This window comes from Gekko japonicus, unplaced genomic scaffold, assembly GCF_001447785.1.
Source record: "Gekko japonicus isolate JY-2015 unplaced genomic scaffold, Gekko_japonicus_V1.1 scaffold32, whole genome shotgun sequence".
NCBI classification, from domain to species: domain Eukaryota; kingdom Metazoa; phylum Chordata; class Lepidosauria; order Squamata; family Gekkonidae; genus Gekko; species Gekko japonicus.
The window spans coordinates 1,440,065-1,459,250 of NW_015167527.1; the positions used below are offsets into that span (position 1 = coordinate 1,440,065).

The 19,186-nt window shown below is 42.9% G+C and overlaps 1 protein-coding gene across 1 annotated transcript in view; it reads right to left on the bottom strand.

Moving 5' to 3' along the window:
• Positions 1-19,186, bottom strand: part of RAD51B (RAD51 paralog B) — a 545,357-nt gene that overhangs the window by 340,162 nt on the left and 186,009 nt on the right. The gene's annotated exons all lie outside the window — the stretch shown is intronic.

Below are 19,186 nucleotides of genomic sequence, written 5' to 3' on the forward strand. Positions count from 1 at the left end.
CACCTCCCCTCTTCAGAGCTTTCAAACAGGCTAGTAAAAATATTTGAAATGTAAAACAAAGAGGCTCCATTCAATGTTTGGCTTCCAGTGACTGCCAAAAATTGTTTCCCCACAAATGGTTTCCCAGCATCTCTCTCTTTCTCTCTCTTTGCATCTTATGTCAATCTCATTGTGCCCTGATGTCCCCTCCCCCCATTTATTTTGTTTGCATGTAGCACTGAAATCCCCCTGCCTTTTTTTCCTACTAGGGACGCTGCAGTTTGCCTCCTCTCTGATCCCCTTTTAAACCTGCAGGGCACTAAACCTTTGCAGCTCCTTTTAAACTTTAAAACACCATCCCCTAAAAAAAAAAACAACCTCAGGGATGAGTTTAACAATAGGAGTTTATTGGTAAACTAGGATCGCTGGGGAAAACCTTTTACTGAACTGTGAGGTATGTGTGTGTGCTTGGCTGGCGCTCTGATGGGCAGCCCGGAATGCCCAACAGAACCTGCCAAGGAGCTGATCATTTCATTTTTAATTTCTTTCACATTATATATAAAACACTTACCAATTAATTAAAAAGGGTTGCCTCCTCCATGACAGAATACATTTTAGTGGGTATTAACAGTTGCTCTCCTTCTTTATAAACAAAGCATAGTTTGTGGCACCTCAAAAGCTAAATCACTGTAGCATAAATATTGCCTAATTAGAATTTAGCAATAGATTGAATTGTATTACCCAGGACTTGGACTGATCACTGTGCTGGCCTTACATTTCTGGGTTTTGTACAGAACTGTCATAAACTGTACCTCTTGCATTTCATTTTAAATCCATTATTCGCTATTTCCTCCCTCTCTATCCCAGTGTTTAGCTGTTGACTGAGGGTTCATTTAAAGCATCTGGTGAAACAGGCTCTAGCCATAAAAGCTTATGCTACAATAAATCTGTTAAGTCTTTGAGGTGCCACGAGACTCTTTTTTTTTTGCTACAGAAACTAATATGGCTTTGCCTCTGGAATTAATTACTTAATTTATGTCAAGTCCTTGCCACAAGTTTGTTTTCAAACACTAGGCTGAGGCACAGAAGAAAAGGGACCTTTGAACATGCACAAAGTACCTTTCCTGGAAATACAGAATAACTGCAGTAACCTGCCTGTTCACACTTAACAGTTCAGGAGCACCTTTCACTTTTCGTTTTAAATGAAATCTTTTTTAAAAAGTCTTACAACTCTACCATTCATTTTACATGTCTCAGATTGCAAACTATCCTATGTAGCTGGTGACAACTGGGATGTTTAATTGGCCCAGGAACAAGACTTGCAGAGGTGAGAGCCAGTTTGGTGTAGTGGTTAGGAGCGCGGACTCTAATCTGGGAGAACCGGGTTTGATTCCCACTCTTCCACATGCAGCTGCTGGCGTGAACTTGGGTCGGTCACAGTTCTCTCAGAGCTGTTCTGGAAAGAGCAGTTCTTGAAAGAGCCCTCTCAGCCCACCTACCTCACAGGGTGTCTGCTGTGGGGAGGGGAAGGGAATGTAAGCCACTTTGAGACTCCTTTGGGTAGTGAAGGGCGGGGTATAAATCCAATCTCATCCTCCTCCTCTTCTTCATCAGCAGTGATTCTGGGGCTCCACCATGGACTTTTGCCGAAGAGCCTCAGCCAAGGAAGCTGCTGGAGCTTGGATGCTGCTCTAAAGTTTATTGTTGGCTACTGTAATTGTTTTTTGTTTTATTTGATCAATGTGGAATTGCCACTGACTGAGAACATGGCACACAAATAATGCTTCAGAAAACTGGTAAAGTCTGTTTGACCAGAGAAGACAGTGGGACAAAAGTTATGAAAGCCTACACCACCTCTGCCATCTTCAGTCTAGTCCTGTAGAGTGGTCTGAGCTTGGTGAGGATGGCCTGGAGAAGTCCATGTGCAGAGCTTCCAGAAGTTTGTAAAAAAAATTAATACAAATTTAAATACTTGGAAAGTTAAAAATAGATATGTTAGCTCATTGTTTGTGATCCTTTAACAATTTAGCTATCATGTATTCAAATACTGTTCTGGAAACAAAACTGGGATTTCTACATGTCTAATAAGAAAGGCAATGAAGTAATTTATGTTACACTGTTCTGTGAATGCTGGAATAAAAAATAATAAAATTGTGTTTGGATTTAAGCTGCAGAGGGAAGAAAAGAAGTGAAATGAGAAAAGGCAAAGGCATTTTATTTTATTTTGAACCTAATATATCCCTCTGTGCATTAGTAAGTTCAGCACAGTGACAGCCTGTTACAGAGGATAAGTAGGGTATTTGAAGCAGTTTACCATAATAGCAGTTTGGTACATAATACAAGCACTGTTGCTGTGGTCAGCACAAATTGATTTTAAAAGAGACAGTTTAAGCCTGATCCTGCATTCCTACCTTGCCCAAATCTCTCTGTTGAAATTATGAAATATAGGAGTAGGACTAAAATCTCTGCCTGGCTGATAGCAGTGTCTATGAAACGGCAAATTAATGATCCTCTCTCCACAGTGAAGGATAATCTAGACCTTAGAAAAACAATGTGCGCCATCTTTATTACTTCAGTGATATCTGGAGCAAGGAAGATAACATTTGTCATTTTATTAAGAGACATCATAAATCTGTTTCTAAAAGCTACATAAACTGGGACTCAAAATTATAAACTGCCTCTGAAAATTCAAGCATAATGTGTAAGTAATTATGCAAGTACAGATTATGCCTTTAAAAATGCCCAAAATGTGATTAGAATTTAATTTTTATTTGCTTAGAATAGTAATTCTTCCTTTTTAATGTATCTCACTTGTCCTTTCATTCCACTTTTTTTTTAAGTAACAGTGCTTGGAATTTACACTTCACAGATACCAAGTAGATAAATGCGTAAATTTTAAGCAAAAAAAAAAAAAAGATTTATGGCCATTATGCACACAATGTCTTCACATAAGAACATAAGAGAAGCCAATGTTGGATCAGGCCAACCTTGTGGCTAATAGCCACTGATGGACCTCTGCTCTATATGTTTATCCAGTTCCCTCTTGAAGCTGTCCATGCTTGTAGCCACCACCATCTCCTGTGGCAGCGAATTCCATGTGTTAATCACTCTTTGGGTGAAGAAGTACTTCCTTTTATCTGTTCTAACCTGACCGCTCAGCAATTTCATGGAATGCCCACGAGTTCTTGTATTGTGAGAAAGGGAGAAAAGTACCTCTATCTCTACCAGCTCTATCCCATGCATAATCTTATAAACCTCAATCATGTCACCCCTCAGCCGTCGTTTCTCCAAGCTAAACAGCCCCAAGCATTTTAACCTTTCTTCATAGGGAAAGTGTTCCACCCCTTTTATCATTCTAGTTGCCCTTTTCTGCACTTTTTCCAATGCTATAATATTCTTTTTAAGGTGTGGTGACCAGAACTGCAAACAGTATTCCAAATGAGGTCTCACCATTGATTTATATAGGGTCATTATGATATTGGCTGATCTGTTTTCAATACCCTTCCTAATAATCCCCAGCATAGCATTGGCCTTCTTTATTGCAGTCACACACTGTCTCGACATTTTCAGTGAGTTATCTACTACGACTCCAAGATCTCTCTCTTGGTCAATCTCTGCCAGTTCGGACCCCATCAACATGTAGTTAGGATTTTTGGCTCCAATGTGCATCACTTTGCACTTGGCCACATTGAACCCCATTTTCCACGTTGATGCTCACTCGCCCATCCTTGACAAATCCCTTTGGAGTGCCTCACAATCCTCCCTGGTTTTCACCACCCTGAACAACTTCATATCATCTGCAAATTTAGCCACTTCACTGCTTACCACCCTCCACTGAGAAAATGTCCCATTTATACTCGCTCTGTTTCCTATTAATTTTTTTATTAATAATTTGGTTGTTCCCACAGAAGTGCAAATTATATAAGGAAAAGATGCTGTCATTACCCCAGGGGGTCGCCACCTTCCGCCGCCACCACTCTGGACATCAGGTCCCTTGAGAAGGCCCAGAGTACCCTCCCAAGCCCATCCAAAGTGCCCCTTTTTAAGCCGAGAACATAGGCATGATGACCAGGCAGAGAACAATTAAGCAAATGGTTTATTAACACAGTACTAGGGCAAGGAGCACAAGACAAAGTGCTTTAAAATATATAAGTGTTTAAAGGCAAAAATAACCAAATCTAACGCGACTACCTAGTTCACTCAACTAGTTACTATTTCCAGGCGTCCTGCCTGCACTCACTCTGAGGCAAGTGAGGGATTTTTCTCCTCAGACCAGACTGTCCCCTCTGTGAAACAAGACCGCAGAAGAGCAAAAGAACACAGTCCCCTTCAGTTTAGCTCGGTGAGAGGAAAGAACACAATTTTTTCACAGCCCACAAAGTATGTAACAATCACCTCAGGAATCCCTGGACACTGATTGGTTACAACCATCACTAAGCATTGTGGGGATTGTAGACTGTGTCTGCTTTCCACTGCCATGCATGTCTCTCCTGGGACCAGTCCACACCAGGCCCCGTCTCCCAGTACTGCACAGATAATGACAGATGTACATATAATCAGGCACATGTCTCCCACTGTGCACTGGGAAGCTGCTGCCAATTGCACATGCACATGATAGAACCCCCCTACAAAAAGGAAATAATCATGTATGAGGCATCTCTTAGTGTGTATTTACAAGGTGGTGGAAAATTCAGGAAGGACTGTTTAACATTCTACCTAGCAGCCCTTCATCTCACAGAGGGGAGGGAGAGAGAGCAAGAAGAACCCACCTCACTAGAGCCTCCTGGGTATCACTGTGATGGTCATGTCAGAATGCGATTTGTGATAATTCTACAGTCCAGCACGGAAGGCAGTTTATCCAGGACTTCAGTTTATCCAGTGTTAACAAGAAGTCTAGTTCAACTCAGACATAATAAATGGAAATGACTTCAAATTATCCTTCCCCTGAGACATGATTTCATGAGAGAACAGATTCTATATGCAACTGCATACAGAGAAATATATAGTGTAAACATGTGGTGGACTCTAAAACTGTAGTCAGGGTTCGGATATGGATACCAAACACTGAGTGCAAGAAAAAAATTCAAAGTGACTGATTTTTTTTTCCTAATGCACAACAAGTACTTGAATTTTAAGAACACATGGAAGATACCTTTTAGCCAGGACACTTATTTGCTCTATTTAATTTTATTCTACATGGGAAATAGCTGAGATACAGGAACTGCTTACCAAATGGGTATCCCACGCTGTGCAGTCATTGTGTAGGTTGTAGCCCTATGCAGTGCAGGGCACTTGCTCTTCTACTCCCACTGAGTTCAATAGGAGTGCCTATGCCACCTCTTTCAATGGCATGTTACACCAGAGTTTGGGGTGGGACCTGGGCCAAGAGGGCTTGGGATGTAAAGTCCTGCTCCTCCTCGATACAGCTCAGCCCTGGTCCCTATGCCAACACAGGTGCACCAGTTTTAGACTGACATGGTGTTGTGCTATTGTACCTCTCCATTACACCAGCATAAGGAGTCAACTGCAACCCTAAACCATTCCAGCCAGTTTGGTGTAGTGGTTAAGTGTGCGGACTCTAATCTTGGAAGAACCAGGTTTGATTCCCCACTTCTCCACTTGCACCTGCTGATGTGACCTTGGGTCAGTCACAAGCTCTGGCACAGGTGTCCTTGAAAAAGAGCAGTTTGTGTCAGAGTTCTCTCAGCCCCACCCACCTCACAGGGTGTCTGTTGTGGGGAGGGGAAGGGAAAGGAGTTTGTAAACCGCTCTGAGACTCCAAGTGAAGGGTGAGGTATAAATCCAATCTCTTCTTCTTCTTCTTCTTGGATTATGCCATTAATGGCTTTGGCATTTCTCACAAGCGTGATTCAAAGTTACCTTGTTTGTATACTCTCATCTAATTTACTGTTGGCCAGATTTCATTTTTTTCCTACTGGGAAAAGTGATTTTAAATCCCACTTAAAGGAAGGAGGAGCCTTCAGCATTCAAACTGTGTTTTCAGAAGATCTTGCAGAGTTAGTTCAAAGAAAATGTGTATTTATATTATGATTAGCCAAGTATGGGTTGGATGCCTGTGCTTTCTGGCTGGCTTCTTTGTTCTAAGGCAACATGTATCTGACTCCATCTTCCTATGGCTTGTACAAAATGATTTTGCTAACTAAAAGTGAGCCTGACTTCAAAATCGAACACAAAGCTTACTATGAGTTCTGTTTTGATACTATTCAATGTAAGAAGCCTACCTTTTATTACTTTTGAATGCCTTTTGCTATTTTTAGTTTTCTGATGTTCTTCTGTTAATGTAATGTAAATTCTGATCCTCTTTCATAACAAGTTTCAAAAGGGTAGCCATGTTGGTCTGCAGTAGAAGAGCAAGAGTCAAGTCCAGTAACACCAACAAGATTTCCAGGCTGCCTGACTTAGATAGCCCAGGCAAGCCCCATCTAGTCAGATCTCAGAAGCTAAGCAGGGCCGACCCTGGCAAGTACTTGGAACTTCACTTAGCATGAACCTTTCTTCTCAGTGGTCTAGGGGTGGGACACTCCTTACTTCTGGGATTAGGCTTCTCCTCCTGAAGCAGGTTTTAGCCATGGTGACTTTGCTGCTTGCAGAAGGACAGAAGACATAGGCAATGCCAAGGTGGAAGAGGTATCAAGCTGAACTATATCATAAACCGCATCTGTTGCCTGTGGATGTTGCTGGACAACAGAGAGGCCTAAAGAGTGGGCCATTCTTTTTACTAAATCTGTATACGATGTAAGGTTGTCGGATGGGGATATGGGTAAGTCCTCAGCGACATCCTGTTTGGGAGATTTATGGTCAGGAGAGGTATGAGCCTCAGATGCTTCCGTATCCGAGTCTTCCTCCATGGAATCAGAGGAGTCCTGGTGTGGTATTTGGACTAAAGTATCCTCTTGACAGGTTATGGGTTTTGTTGGAACGACAGGGTTTGGAGTGACCTGAGGATTGGGAGGACAACTTGGTTCCATACCATGGTGGGAAGGATTGTCTGCAGGAGGACGAGACAGAGATGCTGAAGGTCTGGACTTGTGGGGCGACCTCAATCTGTGAACATAGCAGGATGAATAGCGATCCCAATCAGAATAGCCCGCCAGAGTCAACCACGGCATGGATAGTGGATAAGCCCCGTACAGGTACCTCAACTGTCGTTGATCCCACGATATCGGTGGTGGATGGGTCATAAAGACTCAGGGGGATCGACTTCTGGACCGTGGACGTCTGGGAGACAAAGCAATAGGCTGTCTGTGAGAACCGTCCCTGTAGTCTCGGTCGTCGATATCGACAGATTGAACATTGAGATGTGGAGGATGACGTTGCGTGCTACAAGTGTGTCGGTACCAGGGCCGGCTCGTGGTGTTTCTGCACACTAGGCGAGGCTGCCTTGTGGTACAGATGCCAACCTCCCGGTGGGGCCTGAAGACCTCTGGAGCCAGCCACCCTTTTGCTACCACCGCCACCGCCTCCCCCCCGCAGCTATCAGACCCAGCGAGCACGCCCCACATGTTCCTGCAGTGCCCTCCAAGATGGAAGAGAGATTTCTCTCGTGCTCTGCTTCTGAAGGCAGTTTGGGAGGGAGGTGGGGGGCGATCCTGTCTCCAGGCGGGGGATGCTCAGCAGATGCCTCTCCCCAATTAGTGAAGTGCTGACACTTCGAGAGCTGCTTGCGGGCTTTTGGCGGTGGTGGGGAGGCACACCTCAGCGCCCCATCCAGGGCCCAGCACTCTAGGCGAATGCCTAGTTGGCCTAGTGGGTGAGCCGGCCCTGGTCGGTACCGACGTGTTTCGACATTGGGAGCCTCTGATACCATCGATGCCGACAAAGTCGAAGGAGCAGAGGAAAGCTCTGCACCCATTTGGTGACTTAGGAGCTCCGCCGTGTCAATATCAGAGTACAGACGCTCCACTTGTTGGATGGGGGAATCCAGTAGTTGGATGGTCGGTATCGGTGGAGGGACTTGGGCCTCCGATATCGATACTGCCGTTGGAGCGGGAGGCACTTTAGGGGCATCACCCAGTACAGACACCGCTTCCTTCCCCTTCCTCGCTGCCTTCAGGGGCTTGGAGATGCCCTTCTTAGCGGACTTGTGATCCTTACTTGCCTTAGCCTTCTTTTTGACTGGCGTGGAAGTGGACAATTGTGCCTTCGATGTCAATAGCTTCGGCGTTGGGCGGTCAAAATTGGAGGCAGGTCTTGATGCTGGAGCTGTCGATGTTGACGGTCTCTCCTCCATCGCTGAGGCAGGAGCAGAGGCCGATTCAAGCAGCGCCACTTTAAGGCGCGCAGCACGTTTTTTTCTCGTTTGGTTGGAGAAACGTGCACAGTGGCGACAGGACTCTGGCTGGTGAGACTCTCCGAGGCAAAAAATGCAGAGGGTATGGCGGTCGGGAGGAGCAAGTTTGCTACCGCAACCCCTGCACCTATTAAAAAATCTCCACTTCTTCTCCATAAAAGAAAAGAAGATGAGGGAACGTTTGGGGGGGGGGTAGCCTGAAGGCCTGAGGTAAACTCCCCTCAACCGAAAGCAAAAAAAAATTTTTTTAATTGTTTTAAAGAAGAAACAAACAATAAATAAAGAGAAGTTTGGAAATAATTCCTAAGAGCTATGAGGTGAGCTAACAGCGAACCGATCAGATCAACGAAGAAGAGGTCTACTCAACACGGCGGTAAGAAAGGAACTGGCAGGATGTTCGCACCCACCCCTCTGGGCATGCGCGGTGGGGTTCCTGCGCATGCCCAAGGGACTGAGCGCGAAAATCCCATGGGTGTGAAGCACAGAGACCACATCGAAGATTCTTATGTTGTTCTCATGGAGCTTCCTAAGAATGGGTCTCAGATTCTTTATGTGCAGAAGGGTCTCCATGGAAAGATCCAGCAAGACTATGATTTTTTCCCCTTGATTGTTTTAGAATGGCTTCTCTGGTCCTAGAGTCTGGAAAAGTCACAATGATGTCTCTTGGGGTCTCAACATTGCGCTTGGTTAGAGGGCCCAGCCTGTAATCTTTATTTATAATGGGAGCTACTCCTTCATCCAGGCTTAATGACTTTGCAAGCCAGAGAACAAAAAACGATTGGAGATTAGAGTCTCCTTCCATTCTTTCTGGGAAACCTCTAAATTTCAGGTTTTGTTCTTTGAGCTTGTTTTCCAGGCTCATTTTTTTCCCCCTCACCCAGTCTTCAGAAGAGTGAAGGCACCTAATGTCTTCCTGGGACGTCATTGCAAGATCAAACACTGAGTTAGCTGTTTGCATGACCATATGTGGGCGTTCTTTCATGGAATCTTATTGTTCTCAAATTGGGTTGAGGGATGCAGAGAGTTTTTGAGTGAGATTGTCCTCTAGCTGCTGAATAGTTTCAAAGAATTATCCAAGTGTGACTGAGAGGCCTCCCTCCGTCGGCGGGAAAGCTCCATCGGCCATTTTGTCTGTCAGGTCTTTCCCTTGCTTGTGGCCCGCAGTCTTTTCACCTGGGGGAGGGGAAAAGGCTCTTATCAATTATGTGTTGGGGTCTCCATTCGCTTGTTTTTGTTATAAAAGGATTTCCCCATTGTTGAGTTCGGAATCGGATGTCTGGATGTTGGGTGAAGCAGGAAGCCGGTGGTCGGGTTTAGGAGCTGCTCATTCAGGCATCCACCATTAAGCCTAGCATCACCACACCCCCATTATCCCTCTTTATTGAACTTTTCTCAGGATTTTTGTAATGTTACCAGGCTTACTCCCCAGATAATATAGTGGTTCTTTGAATCTTTTTACAATATAATTATAGCCCAGCAAGTAACTGAGGCCATGGTTACATGTACTACAAAGGGTTTTTACAGATCTGATCCTCGGTCAGGGGAGAGATTGGGGATCTGAGGCTGGGGGTTCAGGGCAAGAGTGTAAATAAGAAAAACTCTGAATGTACCCAGAGGCTATTCTTAAAATTGCCACTAAATGAGAAGGAGGCACTCACTGGAGAAGACCCTGATGCTGGGAAAGATTGAAGGTCAAAGAAGAAGGGGACGGCAAAGGATGAGATGGTTAGACAATGTTATATATGCAATAAACATGAAATTAAGCAAACTAGAGGATGGCGGAAGACGGGGGGCTGGTGTGATGTGGTCCATGGGGTCGTGAAGAGTAGGACTCAACTGTGCAACTGAACAACAACAACAAAAAGTTTATCACAATGTCAGTCCCTGAGGGTAGTTGTTCACTGGTTCACATTTAATTGTAATCCTTAAATTAGCAATTATAGTTGCTTCACAGCAAATACAACTGCTGTGCATATGCTGCAGTTTCTGACCCCAGTCATGCATCAATCCACATGTATGTCTTTAAACACCTGTGTATGCATGTCTGGGAGCCCTGGTTGTTGCAGTGCTCCCAAATCATTTGTGTACATGGATATTTAAAGATATTTAAAGATGCACATTTTTAGTTCAAAGAGGTTTAAAATTAAATCTTCTAGATTATAAATATATATTTAAACAATTTGTTATATCTGTGTTTAAGGGTTCATATACTGAACGAAATCCCTCATGGAAATAGAACTAGATTTTAAAAAAACAAACAAAAAACCTTCATAATATAAGTCATACAGCAAATTATTTTCTAGTGTTAACTACTTTGATGTAACATGCTTAGTATCAGCCTAACACCATGGCAAAATTTATTCGATTTCTTCTAATCAGATGCTTGTCAGGAATTTTTACACAAATAGCACATAATTCTGCCTAGGAAAACCAACATATTAGAAATATCCTTCAAAAGGCTTTCATACTAAGACTTACAAGGAACTAGATTTACCCTAAGACATCTAGGGATGGTTTACTACTTGTTGAATATAAGAGGCCTTTGGGTCATCCCCAACAGAACAGTTGCAGATATAGATCTCTAGAGATAAGTGTTCATTTTTGTTAGCTAGTATGACATTCTACAAAAATAAACTTTGTTTAGAAACACAGCAATCATATCACTATCCTGTGATTTAGGGTTGCTAGGTCTGGGTTGGAAAATACCTGGAGACTTTGGGGGTGGAGCCAGGAGAGGGCGCGGTTTGGGGAGGGGGAGGGACCTCAGCGTGGTACAATGCCATAGAGCCCACCCTTCAAAGCAGCCATTCTCTCCAGGGGAGCTGATCTCTGTCAGCTGGAGATCAGTAGTAAAAGTGGGAGATCCCCAGGCCCCACCTGGAGGATGGCAACCCTACTGTGATTAAACCATTAATATTTGCCTTTTAATCAATTACTCACATTAACAAACAATATAATTAATGAGATATTTAAAGAACTGTGAAATTCATAAACTGAAACTAAGATATATTATTAAAAGGCTATCTTTATATATTTCTTTTCAGTCCAATTTACAGTAACATAATAGAATCAATAAGCCTAAAAAAAGAACAAAAGGTTTGCTTTTAGTTCTCAGTTCACAGATTAAAACTTGCCCTTGTGAATTCAATCAACTTCTACCCATCACTTAAATCCTCAGATAGTTAGTTTAAAAATTAAGGTTTGCAACCCTAACCTGGATTAAATTATAGAAATATAAAAGCATAATATAAAAGCCTCATCACATGTGCAAATTCACAAGATTTTATGTTTGTTTAACAGACCTCTACATGTTATGTTTGGACTGCCCCATGAATCAGAAGTATTTTATGGGTGCATTGACTGGTGGAACGTTTGGAAATCATTCCCTTACCATTAATTACAGATGCCTATTGAGCACAATGAAAAAATATCCCTACTTTTCCTTGTCTACGTAAGAAAAATTATAAAGATGAGCAAAGAGAGTAGCAATCCAAGGGGAAAGAAAGATCCATTATTCTATAAACTGGCATCTAGCCCAAAGGAAGCCGAAATGACTACTCCACTGTGAGCTGTTCTTTGCAGAGGCAGTTATTTCTGAAAGAACTTAAGTTGCCCTAGATAGTTTTGACAGATGACAGGAAACTAAATCCAAATGAGATGCCAGTTACAAAGAGATAAACACGAGAACCACTGTCAGGCAATTCTCAGTCTCCCCATTCAGATACAGCAAGATCCCAGGAGATGCAATTGGCAGAAGGAACATCAAGGCAGTGGGATGAGCTGGGAAGGGCTCCCAGAGATCTGCAACCCGATTTGAAAGACTTTGGACTCTTGCCTATGAAAGCTCATGGCACACTAAGCTAGTTAGTCTTTAAGGTGCCAATGGGTGCTTAATTCTAAAAAGGAGGCCATTTGCATTCCCTCCTCCTGGCATAAAATGGCTTCTGTATCTCCTTTTCCAGTAGCATAAAACTTGAGCTTCCTCTTATCCCATATGACACAGCAGGGCTGGAACAGATTGATAGTGTTTCACTCTGTCATTTTCTGCAGCACAATAAATGTCTTGAAATTTACACTGGAAATTCATTAGCAGATTGCTGCCCTTGTTAATGTGATTTTAAAATGAGAACAATGCTGGCACAGGAAACTATCCAAAAGCTGTTACAACGCAAATATAGCTTAAAGCACTGGGGATGTCTGAGTTTGTATTTCTAACAGCATGCAGTTATGTAATTTTAGCTTCTGGCCTTAAAGCCTCTCTCACTTCAGGATCCAACCAACAATAGACCAAAAATATTATAGCCTGCAATGTTATCAACAGACAGAGGGGGCAACATGTATGTAGCCTTTCATGGGCACCTCCTTACCCCAAGGCAAGGGATCAAAGAACGTGTATGCAGATAGACAGGTATACACACATATACACAGCTCCAAGGCATGTAGTGCACAGCTACAATTGGGGTCTTCCTGCTGAACTGCTGGGAGTGGGGCTCTGGACTTGTATTCAGGGGTCTGGCCCTTAAAGCACTCCCAGTTTCCCAAACAGCAGCCTTCCACGTCACGTTGCAAACAACCTCTGAAGTTGAGGGTACCTTCAAAACCAATTTGTGAATAGGAATGGAGGCCTGCTGTTTAAAAAAGGTTTAAAAAATCACAAGGATTTTAGATGCCTAACAGTGCAATCCCAAACAGAGTTAACACCCTCTAAACCCACTGACTTCAATGTACCTAGAAGAGTATGAGGCATAGGACTATCAGATCTGGCTATTAGATGCACTTTTCCTTAGCTGTTTGAGTCTATGCTTCTGTGTCAGGTGCTGCTGAGGTTTGCTTTTCGAAAGCTGACCATCAGGCAGAAACTTTTACATAGAAGCACACTTTCAGAATTCCCACTATGCAAGATAGAAGACATGAAGCAGAGAGAACAGCACTTTTCACTAGTGGGCTAATCTTTGCTGGCAACAAAATGCAAACTTTCTTACTCTTCTGCATGTTGGAGACAAGGGTATTTAATGGAAATGCCTTCATGTCAATCAAACACTTATTGGAAATAAATGGCAACTGTAAAAATGAACGCTACTTAATGTAGTCCTCATTAAATTAGTGCTGCACTACAGTTCTGGAGCTGTGGTGGCTCAAGTGGTTAAGACGCTGAACTGTAGGCTGTGGAAGGTCGGTAGTTCAGCAGTTCGAGACCCGAGTGTGCCGCATGACGGAGTGAGCTCCCGTCTCTAGTTCCAGCTCCTGCCAACCTAGCAGTTCAAAAGCAAGAAATTGCAAGTAGATAAATAGGTATCACTTCAGTGGAAAGGTAACAGCATTCCGTGTGCCTTGGTGTTTAGTCATGCCGGCCACATGACCACGGAAATGTCTTCGGACAGCGCTGGCTCTTCGGCTTTGAAACGGAGATGAGCACTGCAACCCTAGAGTCGGATTCGACTGGCTTTCGAGCAAGGGAACCTTTACCTTTACCTTTAGAGTTCTGGAAAAGTTTTCAGCAATTCCCATCTCCCTGTTAGACCAAACTTTGGTCCATCACTTTTAGTAATAATTAGTCATGCAACTTGTTTCTCTACATCAGGTGTTTACAATCAACACAAAGGCATTAATTTACAGATTATTTGTACAAACTCTTCCTCAACTGCATTTTAGCCTTTACAGGACAGAATTACTGCAACATCACAGTTAATAAACTATGCTGTGAGCTAGTTAGTTTAGCTGCTCTGAGCCCATTCACAGGGTGGGGCGGGATATAAATCTCAAATAAATTAGGTAAACCTCTATGTCTCAGCCTTACTCCCCATCTGTAATGGTGATTCTTGGAATTACTCAAAATGTACATGATCAATTTTGAATACTCTGGAAAACCACTATACAAATACTAAGGATTAATATTATAGCTCCATTATTATTCTGCAATATCCAGTATATGCATAATGTGCAGGAGAGGTGTAGAGATAACCTTAATTGCAGAGAAAATACCAGTGGTATTGTCCCCCCACCCTTGTTAAAACACTAGATTATATGTGCTCAGTCTGAAAAGAAGGGACTCGCATGGCAAATGGCCGTCTAGATTAGCTGTTCCAGTGTGTGAGAGAGCATGAAATTAATGTGAGGTTTTCCCAACTTTTGCATGTAGACGAGTTTGTGTTGGTTCACATAACAACTACTCCTCTTACAGGCTGAACACTGGCATTGGCATCATATTGTGTGTAGGGGCAGGGTGTTGGTCATCAGTGTAGACACAGGCACTGTCCAATAGGAATATGCATTTAGCATGTAACTGATTAAAATGCAATCTTAATGTATCTTGCTTCTTAACCTTAGAAGCATAATTTATCCAGATGAAATTACCTCCAACTTTTATTTATTTATTCAACCATGTATATCCTGCCTTTCATCTTGGTTCAAGGCAGCTTATAATAAAAGCATCCCCAGCTAGAACCGAACGGGCTATATCCAAGTATTGTTTTTTGCAGAACTGTGATGTTTATGACTTCATTCTGCTCTTGGTTTTCATTTCCCAGTGCTGTCTTTAGCTTTAACAATAGGTCTGTCAGAGCTGTCCTTCAAAGAGCTGTTCTCTCAGAGCTCTCTCAGCCCCACCTACCTCACATGGTGTCTGTTCTGGGGAGGGGAAGGGAAAGAAGTTTGTAAGCTGCTCTGAGACTCTGAATGAAGCCGCTCTGAGACTCCGATGAAGGGCGGGATATAAATCCAATCTGTTATCTTCTTCTTCTTCTTCTTCTCTTCCTCCTCCTCCTCCTCCTCCTCCTCCTCCTCCTTTCCCTGGGTCAGTGAGGGGTATGGATGCATAACAAGGAGAAAGACTTAGCACAAAAGTGTCTGATTTTCAGTCCAGATCACAGAATTCTGTTTAAATGAGATTCTTGGTAAAACCTCATATTAGCTGCATTAAATGACATACTTAGTTCTTCGGTTTTGCCTACACCTGACAAGAACGTAAATGTACAGTTATTTCAAAGTCTGAAAAAGATTTGTCGAATGTTAGCTTATACCTCCCTATTAGATTACTGAATTAAAACTGTAAGATCTGGGCACTGATACTGGCAAACTTATTAAAATGCATAACAATGAAATATATTAAATCTAACCAAGTCAGATTTACTCTTCATCAGTGCCGCCCCTCTTCCTCCTCCTCCTTTTTTAAAAAAAATATTTTTTATTGCTTTTACATACTACATCCTAAAGGAAAGGGGCAAAGGAAGCACTAAAACTAATACAGAAGCTAAATTAAGTCAAGGATCACATATCACAGATTACATTCTTAAATATCGGACCTACAATAGTAACAAAGGTACTATGTCAAGGTATTAATTTCTAGGTAAAGCTGGCTTGAGTCTTTAATACAAATCTATAGGTGCTTTATAGTCAATTATGTTCCATTGAACTTCCAAGTTTATTTTCCATGCTTTTTCTTCTTGTATTTCAGTTTAACTTTAAGTGGTTTGGGATCAGTGACTCCTTTTTCCGAATCTGAGACCTCAGAGGTACTGCCAGAGCTGCTTGATATATCTTCTGATTCACAGTCAGTTTTATCATCTTCTTTATTGTTGTCCTCAGTCTTTCTTTCATCTTTGTTCAGGTTTTGTTGCTGTTCCAAAAAAGTTTTGGCTTTCTGAACAGAGTCAATCTTGGTCTTCTTATCTTTATAGTTGAACACGTCCTTCTGGAAATGTCCATCTGTATGAAATTGAGTTATTATGAAGGAAGAAAGTTAAGTCTTTATATTGTCGCCTTCACTTCCGCACCTCAAATGGAATATCCTTTAAAAAGTTCACTTCTTCATCTTTTACTTTCAAGGTTTTCCAAGATGTAGTTTTCAAAACAGCTTCTCTAGTAGATCTCTTGGAGAATTTCACAAATACTTCACCAGGTAGCTTATTTTTCTTGATGAAATCTGAATAAGTCCGATAGGTCAGATCCATATCGTTTTGCAGTACATCTTGTTTAAGTTGTGTCATTGGTGCTAATGCTTTGCTTAAAAGTTCTTTTACATTTTCTCCTTTTTGTTCTGGAATGCCTTGAAAACGCAAGACATACAGTTATCTTTTAATTTGGACCTGTAACAGTTGACCTTTATCTGAGATTCTCTCTTTTTCCACTTCTTCCCGTTTCTGTTTAATACCTTTTGTTTTTGTCTCAACTTTCTTAATGGCTTTCTCAGTATCATCTGCTCTTTTATCCATCCATGTGAATTGCTTTTGGACTCCATCCAGCTTGCTGTTGATATTTGACATCTGCTCCAGCAGAGGGCGCAATGCCAGTGCCAACATATTAGGAAAGTCAGCAGCTGCTTCCTGTGTCTGGGAAGGAGTCGTTGGTTAATTATTTCCTGTGAGAGGCTTCTTTTCTGGCGCCATTCTTCTCCCTCTACCACACATTGTTTACACAAGAGGAAAGTTTTTAAAGTTAAAATGAAAGTTCTCCGATTTGAAAACACTTTGGACTATTTTGCACCTTTCGGTCTTGTTTGCTGTCTCTCACGGTCAGTTTCGCTTTCCCCTCCCAGTTTATTGTTCAAGAACTGTTTAATTTTGTGTGTGGGGAGGGAATCCCCAACTCCTCCCCCGCCCACTGCTTATCTCATGAATTGCTGCCGTTCACCTTAAAGGCTCAGCCGCTTGTGGAGGGGATTGGTTAACTCACAGATTTATCGCCTTTAAGTTATTGTAGGAGCTCATTCACACTGGATCACTGGTCCGCTTCCTCCAGTAGCCAGCTCTAGTTGCCATGATGGCTTCATGGTAGCAGGACCTCTCGGAGTAAGGGGAGCCTCAATTCCTCAGCCATTGCCACGGAAGGGGCTCTCCTCAGCACTCCAGGCCAGGAGTCCCCTACAAGAACTCGGGGGGACGGACCCATCTGGGACCCCTCCTGTCCGCCGTGCCTCGGCGCATCCCCATCAGAGCTCGATGGGACACGTCGGACCCGTGAATCGTCAAAACCAGTAGCTCCTCCTCCTCCTCCTTTTTCGAAAAAGAGGTGCCTGAACTCTCAAGAGCGAAATGAAGTTTTCAATCTGCATACTGCATACTGACATTGTACAGGAGGCAGCAATCACCACCATCCCAAAGAAAAAGAAATGCAAGAAAGCAAAGTGGCTGTATGATGAGGCTTTACAAATAGCTGAGGAAAGAAGGAAAGCGAAAGGCAAAGGCGAAAAGGAAAGATTTACCCAACTGAATGAAGATTTCCAGAGAACAGCAAGGAGAGATAAGGAGGCCTTCCTGAATGAACAGTGCAAAGTAATAGAAGAAAACAATAGAATGGGAAGGACTAGAGATCTCTTCAAGAAAATTGGAGAAATCAAGGGAGCATTCCATGCAAAGATGGCCACGATAAAGGACAAAAACGGTAGGGACCTAACAGAAGCAGAAGAGATTAGGAAAAGATGGCAAGAATACACAGAAGAACTATACAAGAAAGACCTCAATGTCCTTGACAAACACGACGGTATAATCACTGACCTTGAGCCAGACATCCTGGAATGTGAAGTGAAATGGGCCTTAGAAAGCATTGCTAACAACAAAGCTAGTGGAGGTGATGGTATCCCAGCTGAGCTATTCAAAGTCTTAGAAGATGATGCTGTTAAAGTGCTGCACTCCATTTGCCAGCAAATTTGGAAAACGCAACAGTGGCCACAGGATTGGAAAAGGTCAGTATACATTCCAATCCCAAAGAAGGGCAATGCCAAGGAATGTTCAAACTATCGCACAATTGCACTCATATCACACGCTAGCAAGGTCATGCTCAAGATCCTACAAGCTAGGCTTCAACAGTACATGGATAGAGAACTGCCAGAAGTACAAGCTGGGTTTCGAAGAGGTAGAGGAACTAGAGATCAAATTGCCAACATTCGCTGGATTATGGAGAAAGCAAGAGAGTACCAGAAAAATATCTACTTCTGCTTCATTGACTATGCTAAAGCTTTTGACTGTGTGGATCACAACAAACTATGGCAGGTCCTTAAAGAGATGGGAGTACCAGACCACCTCACATGTCTCTTGAGAAACCTGTATAAGGGCCAAGAAGCGACAGTTAGAACCGGATACGGAACAACTGATTGGTTCAGCATAGGAAAAGGAGTACGACAAGGATGTATACTGTCACCTTGCTTATTTAATATATATGCAGAGTACATCATGCGAAATGCTGGCCTGGATGAATCACAAGCGGGAATTAAGATTGCTGGGGAAAAGATCAACAACCTCAGATATGCAGATGATACCACTCTAATGGCTGAAAGTGAAAAGGATCTAAAGAGCCTCTTGCTCAGAGTAAAAGAGGAGAGCGCAAAAGTGGGCTTGAAGCTCAACATCAAAAAAACTAAGATCATGGCATCCGGCCCCATCACTCCTTGGCAAATAGAAGGGGAAGTCGTGGAAGTAGTGACAGACTTCACGTTCCTGGGATCCCAGATCACCGCAGACTGTGACTGCAGCCATGAAATTAAAAGACGCCTGCTCCTTGGGAGGAAAGCGATGGCGAACCTAAACAGCATGATAAAAAGTAGAGACATCACCCTGCCAACAAAAGTCCGCATGGTCAAAGCAATGGTATTCCCAGTAGTCATGTATGGCTGCGAGAGTTGGACTATAAGGAAGGCCGAGCGCCGAAGAATAGATTCTTTTGAACTATGGTGCTGGAGAAGACTCTTGAGAGTCCCTTGGACTGCAAGAAGAACAAATCAGTCAATCCTCAAAGAAATCAACCCTGACTGTTCCCTGGAAGGCCAGATAATGAAACTGAAGCTCAAATACTTTGGCCACCAAATGAGAAGGGAGCACTCACTGGAGAAGACCCTGATGCTGGGAAAGATTGAAGGTCAAAGAAGACGGGGACGGCAAAGGATGAGATGGTTAGACAGTGTCA